Source organism: Mesoplodon bidens (genome assembly GCF_964165515.1).
Source record: "Mesoplodon bidens genome assembly, chromosome: 17".
In the NCBI taxonomy this organism is placed as follows: Eukaryota; Metazoa; Chordata; class Mammalia; order Artiodactyla; family Ziphiidae; genus Mesoplodon; species Mesoplodon bidens.
This window is the reverse complement of record NC_138174.1, coordinates 54,558,853-54,566,812: the sequence shown is the minus strand read 5'-3', so window position 1 is coordinate 54,566,812 and position 7,960 is coordinate 54,558,853. Positions and strand designations below refer to the sequence as shown.

At 38.1% G+C, this 7,960-nt stretch overlaps 1 pseudogene across 1 annotated transcript; it reads right to left on the bottom strand.

Annotated features, from left to right (window-relative positions):
- Positions 1-448: 448 nt before the first annotated feature.
- Positions 449-5,748, bottom strand: LOC308605042 (protein enabled homolog; annotated as a pseudogene). The gene is made up of 2 exons: positions 5,604-5,748; positions 449-1,802 (listed from the first exon to the last, which is right to left on the bottom strand). The product of its transcript is annotated as a protein enabled homolog (transcript).
- Positions 5,749-7,960: the final 2,212 nt, after the last annotated feature.

Here is a 7,960-nt window from a genome sequence, read left to right as displayed (position 1 = left end):
AGACAAACCTGAGAGAAACATTTACAATACAATAGCATAACTTGCTAAATTCTTCATCAGCGTTCTCTGAAAAAAAACTTCTCAAAGCCTTTCTCCTCTTTATTTTAGCAATGGATTGTGGAAAATGTGTGATTTTCTCTTGACATGAAAATATTTCAAGGCACGGTGTTCTTGCCTGACTGGTTTAGTATTTTCTGCATAACTGATACAGGAACTCCTATACAACACTCTTCCACCCTGTAGTAAAGGTCAGAAAAAAGCATCAAACTGGGAGGGTACTAGCTTATTGCCAGAGTAGTAATGTCTGAAGGCTTTCAAAGTATGTTGTCTTTTTCCTCCTTCTGTTTGTCTCCATTTTCTTTTTTACGGCTCACAGAACGTAAGGGTTTTGTTGTTGCTAACAGTTGTTCTTTGCAGTTTGTTTTTTCTTTCTCCAGATTAAAGTCCTATCTCTTCTTAGTTTGTTTCTCTATGTGGTATTTCACTTGCTCAGTTCCTGCCTGATTGCATCGATGAGCTCTTCTTGTAGCTTAGTTAATTCTTTTCTCATTTCATCTAAAATGTTTGGCTTCAGTCCAGTCCTCCTGTCTGGACTCCTTTGGCACTGGACTGTGATGAGGGTGCAGATTTTGGTCTGTAAATAACAGGTGACTTGCTGCCATTCATTGTATTTGTTCTTTCCCAAGGTTTTCTTGTTGGTTCAGGCGTACTTGTTGAAGAGGCCTTGGAAGTTACAGGGTCTGAATCTTCATTTTGTCTTCTTTTCGTTCTGTTCCTATTGTTGATCCCTTTTCAGCAATTATCTTCCTCCTGGCCATCAGGGTGCTCATTTCTTCCATTAACCCACCACCCCTAATGGAAGGGGTCCTTTTCCACTACCCGTATTTTCAGATGAGGCCAAATTCACACCAGTGATCTCCCCTCCACTTGGGAAACAGGCATCCTCCATCCGTGACACTTTCCTAAGTTTTGATCCAGAAATTGCAGCTGCAAGTCCAGTTAAAGGGTGACTGTCTTCAGACATGGATGCCCCCAAAATCCAGATGCAGGGAAGGGAGAAGCAGGAGGTGGTGGAGGAGGAGGGGGTACCTGATTAGGAGGAAGGTGGTAGAGGAGGTGGAGGCCCTGAGGATGGAAGTGGATGGGATGGAGGGAGTCCTGGGGAAGGAGGGAGTGTGACTGATGCCTGGGCAGGACCTGGCGGGAGTGAAGGAGTGGGTGGAGGTGCAGGTGGTCCCAAGACAATGCAAGCCTGGCTCAGCAGCGGAGGAGACTCCCAGCACAGAGCTTAGAGGAGTCTCCACAGAGGCAGTAGCTGCTCTTGCTGCTCTCGTTCTTGCCTTTCTCGGTCCCGTCTCTCCAGCGTTTCCCGTTCTTGTCTCTCCCGCTCCAGGCAATCCTGACGTTCTCTTTCTTGTCTCTCTCTCTCTCTCCAGCTGTTCCTGTTTCAGTCACTCCCTCTCCAGCCCTTCCCTTTCTAACCTCTCCCTCTCCAATCTCTCCCTTTTCATTCTTTCGCCCTCCAGCCTTTCCCGCTCCAGCTCCTTTTCTTTGCTGTGCTTGCAGTTGCCTTTGAATTTCCGATTCTTCTTGTGATGGGCCATTCTGAACTTGGGCAGGTAGTTGTGAATTTTGTCTAGGCAATGTTGGCCCTGTTTCCTGTGAATTCAACACGTCGAAGGCATGCATCACAGTACTTGCGAAGACACTCACATCTTCTTTGCTGACGAAGTTGAGACCATACACCTGTCTAGCGTTCCACCATTGGTGGAAGGTCTGTGTAGCTTGACTGTACTTCAACCCTTTATTTTTTTAATGAAGTACGATTGACATACAATGTTACATTAGTTTCAGGTGAATAACAACATAGTGATCTGACTTTTATATACATTACATACATTACAAGATGATCATCACCATGATAAATCCAGCTACCACCTGTCACAGCTTAATATTATGACAATATTATTGACTATATTCCCTATTTTATATATTACAGCACCATAACTTATTCATATTTGTAAGTTTGTGCTCTTTAATCTGTTTTGCTGATAAAATACATCCCTCCACCCTCCCACCTCCTGACAATCATCAATTTGTTCTAGGTATCTATAAATCAATTCTGCTTTTTTTGTTGTTGTTCACTTCGTTTTTTAGATTCCACATATAAGTGAAATCGTATTATATTTGTCTTTCTCTGACTTATTTCATTTAGCATAATACCCTCTAGGCCCATCCATGTTGTTGCAACATCTTCACTATCCATTTATTCATCGAAGACATTTAGGTTGCTTCCATCTCTTGGCTATTATAAATAATACTAATATGAAAATAGGGGTGCATATATCTTCTCAAATTAGTGTTTCTTTGTTTTCTTTAGATATATATCCAGTAGTGGAATTGCTGGATCATATGATAGTTCTATTTTTAGTTTTTTAGGAACCTACATACTGTTTTCGACAGCGGCTGCAACAATTTACATTCCCACCAACAGTGCACAAGGGTTCCTTTTTTTCCACATCCTTGCCAACACTTGTTATTTCTTGAGTTTTTGATAATAGCCATTCTGACAGGTGTGAGGTGGTACTGATTTGCATTTCTCTGATGATTAGTGATGTTAAGCATTTTTCATGTGCCTGTTGGCCTGTATGTCTTCTTTGGAAAAATGTCTATTCAGGTCCTCTGCCCATTTTTTAATCAGATTGTTTGGATTTTCTTTTTTTATATGTTAAGTTGTACGAGTTCTTTATATACTCTGAATATTAACCCCTTATAAGATATAAGATTTGCAAATATCTTCTCCCATTCAATAGATTGCCTTTTTGTTTTATTTCTGGTTCCCTTCATTGTGCAAAAGCTTTTTAGTTTGATGTAGTTCCATTTGCTTATTTTTGCTTTTTTTTCCCTTGAATGAAGTGACATATCCAAAAAATAATAATAATTACTAAGACTAAAGTCCAAGAGCTGAATACCTGTTTTCTTCTAGAAGTTCTATAGCTTATGGTCTTATATTCAAGCCTTTAATTCATTTTGAGCTTACTTTTTTGTATATAGTTTAAGATAGTGGTCCAGATTCATTATTTTGCAGGTAGCTATCCAGTTTTCCCAGAACCATTTACTGAAGAGACTGGATTTTACCCATTGTATATTCTTGCCTACATTGTTAATGTGTGTGGGTTTATTTCTGGGCTATCTATTCTGTTCCATTGATCTATGTGCCTGTTTCTGTTCCAGTACCACACTCTTTTAATTACTATAGCTTTTGTTCTTTCTCAAGATTGTTTTGGCTCTTTGGGGGTCTTTTGTTGTTCCATACAAATTTTTGGATTATTTCTTCCAGTCATTTGGAAAATGTCATGGGTATTTTGAAAAGGATTACACTGAATCTGTAGATTTTGGGGGGTAGTATACACATTTTAATAATACTAATTCTTCCAATCCAGGAGCCTGGGATATCTTTCCATTTATTTGTGTCATCTTTAATGACTTTCATCAAATATCTTATAGTTTTCAAAGTACAGGTCTTTCACCTCCGTGGTTATATTATTCCTAGGTATTTTATTCTTTTTGATGCAACTGTAAATGGGATGGTTTTCTTAATTTCTCTTTCTGATAGTTCATTATTAGTGTATAGAAATACAACAGACTTCTGTATATTAGTTTTGTATCCTGCAACTCTACTGAATTCATTTATTAGTTCTAATATTTTTTGGTGGAGTATTTAGCATTTCCTAAACATAGTATCATGTAATCTGCAAATAGTGACCATTTTATTTTTTCCCTTCCAATTTGGATTACTTTTATTTCCTTTTCTTGTCTAGTTGCTGTGGCTAGAACTTCCAATACTATGTTAAATAAGAGAATGGCAAGAGTGCACATTCTTGTCTTTTTCCTCAACCGAAGATCAGGAGAAAAGTTTTTAGCTTTACATCATTGAGTACAATGTAAGCTGTTGGTTTGTCATATGTATTGTTTACTACTTAGAGGTACGTTAATTACCTCTATACCCACTTTGTTGAGAGTTTTTGTCATGCATGGGTGTTGAATTTTGTCAAACACTTTTTTCTGCATCTACTGAGATGATCATATGATGTGTACCCTTTGTTTTGTTGATGTGGTCTGTCATGTTAATTGCAGATGTTGAGCCATTCTTGCATCCCTGGAATAAACCCCACTCTATCATGGTATATGGTCCTTTCAATGTACTGCTGAATTTTGTTTGCTAATATTTTGTTGAGGATTTTTGCATCTATGTTCATCAAAGATGTTGGCCTGTAATTTTCTTTTTCCATAGAGCCTTTGGATGCTTTTGGTGTCAGGGTAATGCTGACCTTGTTAAATGATTTTGGAAGCTTTCCTTCCTCTTGAATTTTTTTGCTTTTGTTTTGAATAGTTTGAGAAAAATCAGTATAACCCTTCTTTCAATGTTTGGTAGAATTCACCTATGAAGCTATCTGGTCCTAGGGTTTTGTTTGTTGGGAGTTCTGTGATTATTGATTCAATTTCATTACTACTATTTGGTCTAATCAGATTTTCTATTTCTTCCTGATATACTCTTGGAAGACTGTATGTTTTTAGGAATTTATCCATTTATTCTATGTTTTCCAATTTGTTGGCATATAATTGTTCATAGTAGTCTCTTATGAATCTTTTTATTTCTATGGTATCGATTGTAAATTCTCTTTTAATTCTAATTTTATTTGAGACCTTTCTATTTTTTTCTTGATGAGTCTGGCTAAATGTTTTTCAATTTTGTTTATCTTTTCAAAGAACAAGCTCTTAGTTTCATTGATCTTTTCTATTGTTTTTTGTTTTTCTCTTGCTATGTATAAGATTTTCTCTTTATATTTAACTTTTAACATTTTAATAATAATCTGTCTTGGTGTGAGTCTCTTTGGGTTCATCTTGTTTAGGATTCTCTGTGCTTATGGACTTGGATGTCTGTTTCCTTCACCAGGTTAGGAAACGTTTCAGCCATTATTTTTTCAAGTTTTCTGTTTCTTGCTCTCTTCTGCTTCTGGGACCCCTATAATGTGAATGTTAGTACACTTGTCCTAGAGATCCAACTATCTTCATTTGCTTTTTGCCTTGTTTTTTTTTTTTTTTTCTGTTCCAATTGGATTATCTCCAATACCTTGTCTTCTAGATCACTGATCCTTTCTTCTGTCTTATCTGATTTGCTTCTGATTCCATATAGTGTATTTTTCATTTCAGTTATTGTAATCTTCAGCTGTTGTGTGTGTGTGTGTGTGTATATATATATATATATATATATATATATATATATATATATATATATATTCTTTTATCAAGTTCTCAATGAGTTCTTCAATTCTTCTTCTGAGTTTGGTAAGCAACTTTATTATTACCTGAACTCTTTACCAGGTAGATTACTTATCTCCATTTAGCTTAATTCTTTTTCTGAGGTTTTGTCTTTTTCTTTCTTTTGGAACATATTCCTTTGTCTCCTCATTTTGCTAATTCTCTGTGTTTATCTCTATGTATTAGGTAGATCTAGATCAGATATATCTCCTGGTCTTGAAGGAGTGGTCCATTGTAGAAGGTTTCCTGTGAGGCCTAGAAGAGCAATCCCCTATGGTCACCAGAGCCAGGCACTTCATGAGTATTCCTTCTGTGGGCTGAGTCCTCCTGTTGTGGTGGGGTCATGTTTGCTACTGGTGTACTGATTGGTGGGGCTGTTCCCTGGCCCAGCTGTATGCAAGGCCTGGTCATAACTGCTGGATTCATGACTGCTGCCCCAGTGAGGCTGGATTCAGGGCCTGACTGCCACAGTTGTGGGTATGGTGGTTTTATGGGGTTTGTCCCCTGGCACAGGAGCCATTTTGTGGGGGAGGCATGCCAGACCCACCCGAGGCTGCCTGCCAGGTGTGGTGGGGTAGGGCTTGCTTTGGAAAGGCACTGACCAGGGTGGATGGATTGGACACGGTGGGTCCTCAGGGGACTGCTAGGACAGGGCAGGAAATACTAGCAGGGTAGTTAGCAAATGTCAGAAATAATGCCCACCAGCACCTGGCCAGCTAGGTAAAAGGAGAATTAGAAAAATGGCATCTACCACTGGTTTGGTACCTTGATAAAGTTCCAATAGATCCCTGCTCCTTTGGGACTCACCCTAAAGTTTGTCAATGAATCTCCTTCACATATAGCCCAGGCACTTTTCAAACATAGGTCTCTTTGCTGGAACTCAGAGCGAGTGAGTTTGTGCACAATCCATTTAAGAGCAGAGTCTGTTTGCTATAGCCCTCCAGCTCTCCCAGCCATAAGCCTCGGTGGTTTTCAAAGCCAGACATTATATGGGATCATCTTCCAGGTACAGGTCCCCAGAGCTGGGCTGCCTGATGTAGAGCTCAAATCCTTTGCTCCTTAGGGAGGACCTCTGTGTTTGTGATATCCCCTCCCACTGTGGGTCACTCTGCCAGGGATGTGGGTCCTGACTAGACTGCATCTCTGCCCCTCCTAGCCATCTCAATTTGGATCTTTCTTTATATCCTTAGTTGTAAAAGAGGCATTCTGCTAGTCTTCAGGTTGTTCTTAGAAAAACTTCTATACATAGCATAGTTTTTGTGTGTCTATGGGAGGAGGTGAGCTGAGGATCTTCCTACTCCACCATCTTGATTCTCTCCTCCTGAAAGGACTACTCTTGATGAAGATATACAGTGAATTAAAGGCAAGTTTTTGTTTGTGAAGGAGTAGGAGCATCTGTGGCATATATTAGAAATTTGACAGCATTTATATTCTTCCAAACCTGGTTATATGATATTTTCCCCATTAATCACATGGTAAGGTATACATCAGAGTAGTAATGCAGAGTTGGCAAGTGTCATATTGCAAAACAACACACAAATTATTTTCCAAAAATACTTATTCTGAAAATTAAATGACACCTTAAACAAAATAAATGTCCAGAATAGAACTTAAAATTTGGCTGTTTTATCAACAAAGATTATCCACTTCTCTTTCATACTTAATCACTTTTGTGCTATCTTTATACAGACACTATTTTTTAAGCTGAAAATTTTCAGCATTATCAACATTAACATTTATTGTGTACTTAATCAAAAAAACTTAATCTACTCAGGAAGGATTAAAATTTTGAAAGTGCATAAATATTTTAAATATCTTGATCTTCTACTACTGTTGATAATTTCTACTGCTACTAACATTGACTGTTCATTTGTTTCTGTGGAAAACAGATCCACCAAAACATAATTTCCAGAACATAATTTCCAAGAAAGATTAATTTGGAAAGCAGTAGATTTAAAAGTTCATTCAATATCCTTTTTAAGCTTCTCTTGAAACCAATGACAAAATTTCTTGGCAAGAGTGAAAACTAGAGTTGCTAGTACTGTACTGACTGTTGTTTTTTAAAAAATGGATTTAACTGGAATGTGGATGTCTTCTTAAAATAATGCAATGAGGAACAAAATTCTGGAAATTATATTCACTTTGTACATTATCAAATGTCAGGAAATATTTTGTATATTAGGAAATTACATTCATTTTACATTTTAGGAAAATACTCATAAATTACGTAAATGATTTTGTGAAATTATTATGGAAAATATGGAATTATTATGGAAAAATATGGGAATTATTATTCCTTTCTTTAAACATGTACTACATGACATATACAGCACTTCCTCTGCAGCTTAGTTTTCTTGTTTACTCTCTGCAAAAGTTAAAAAGTTACGTATCTTATTTTTTCTTTTTTTTTTTTTTTTTGCGGTACGCGGGCTTCTCACTGTTGTGGCCTCTCCCGTTGCAGAGCACAGGCTCCAGAAGTGCAGGCTCAGTGGCCATGGCTCACGGGCCCAGCCGCTCTGTGGCATGTGGGATCTTCCCGGACCGGGGCACGAACCCATGTCCCCTGCATCGGCAGGCGGACCCTCAACCACTGTGCCACCAGGGAAGCCCACGTATCTTATTAATACAAGATTATTTA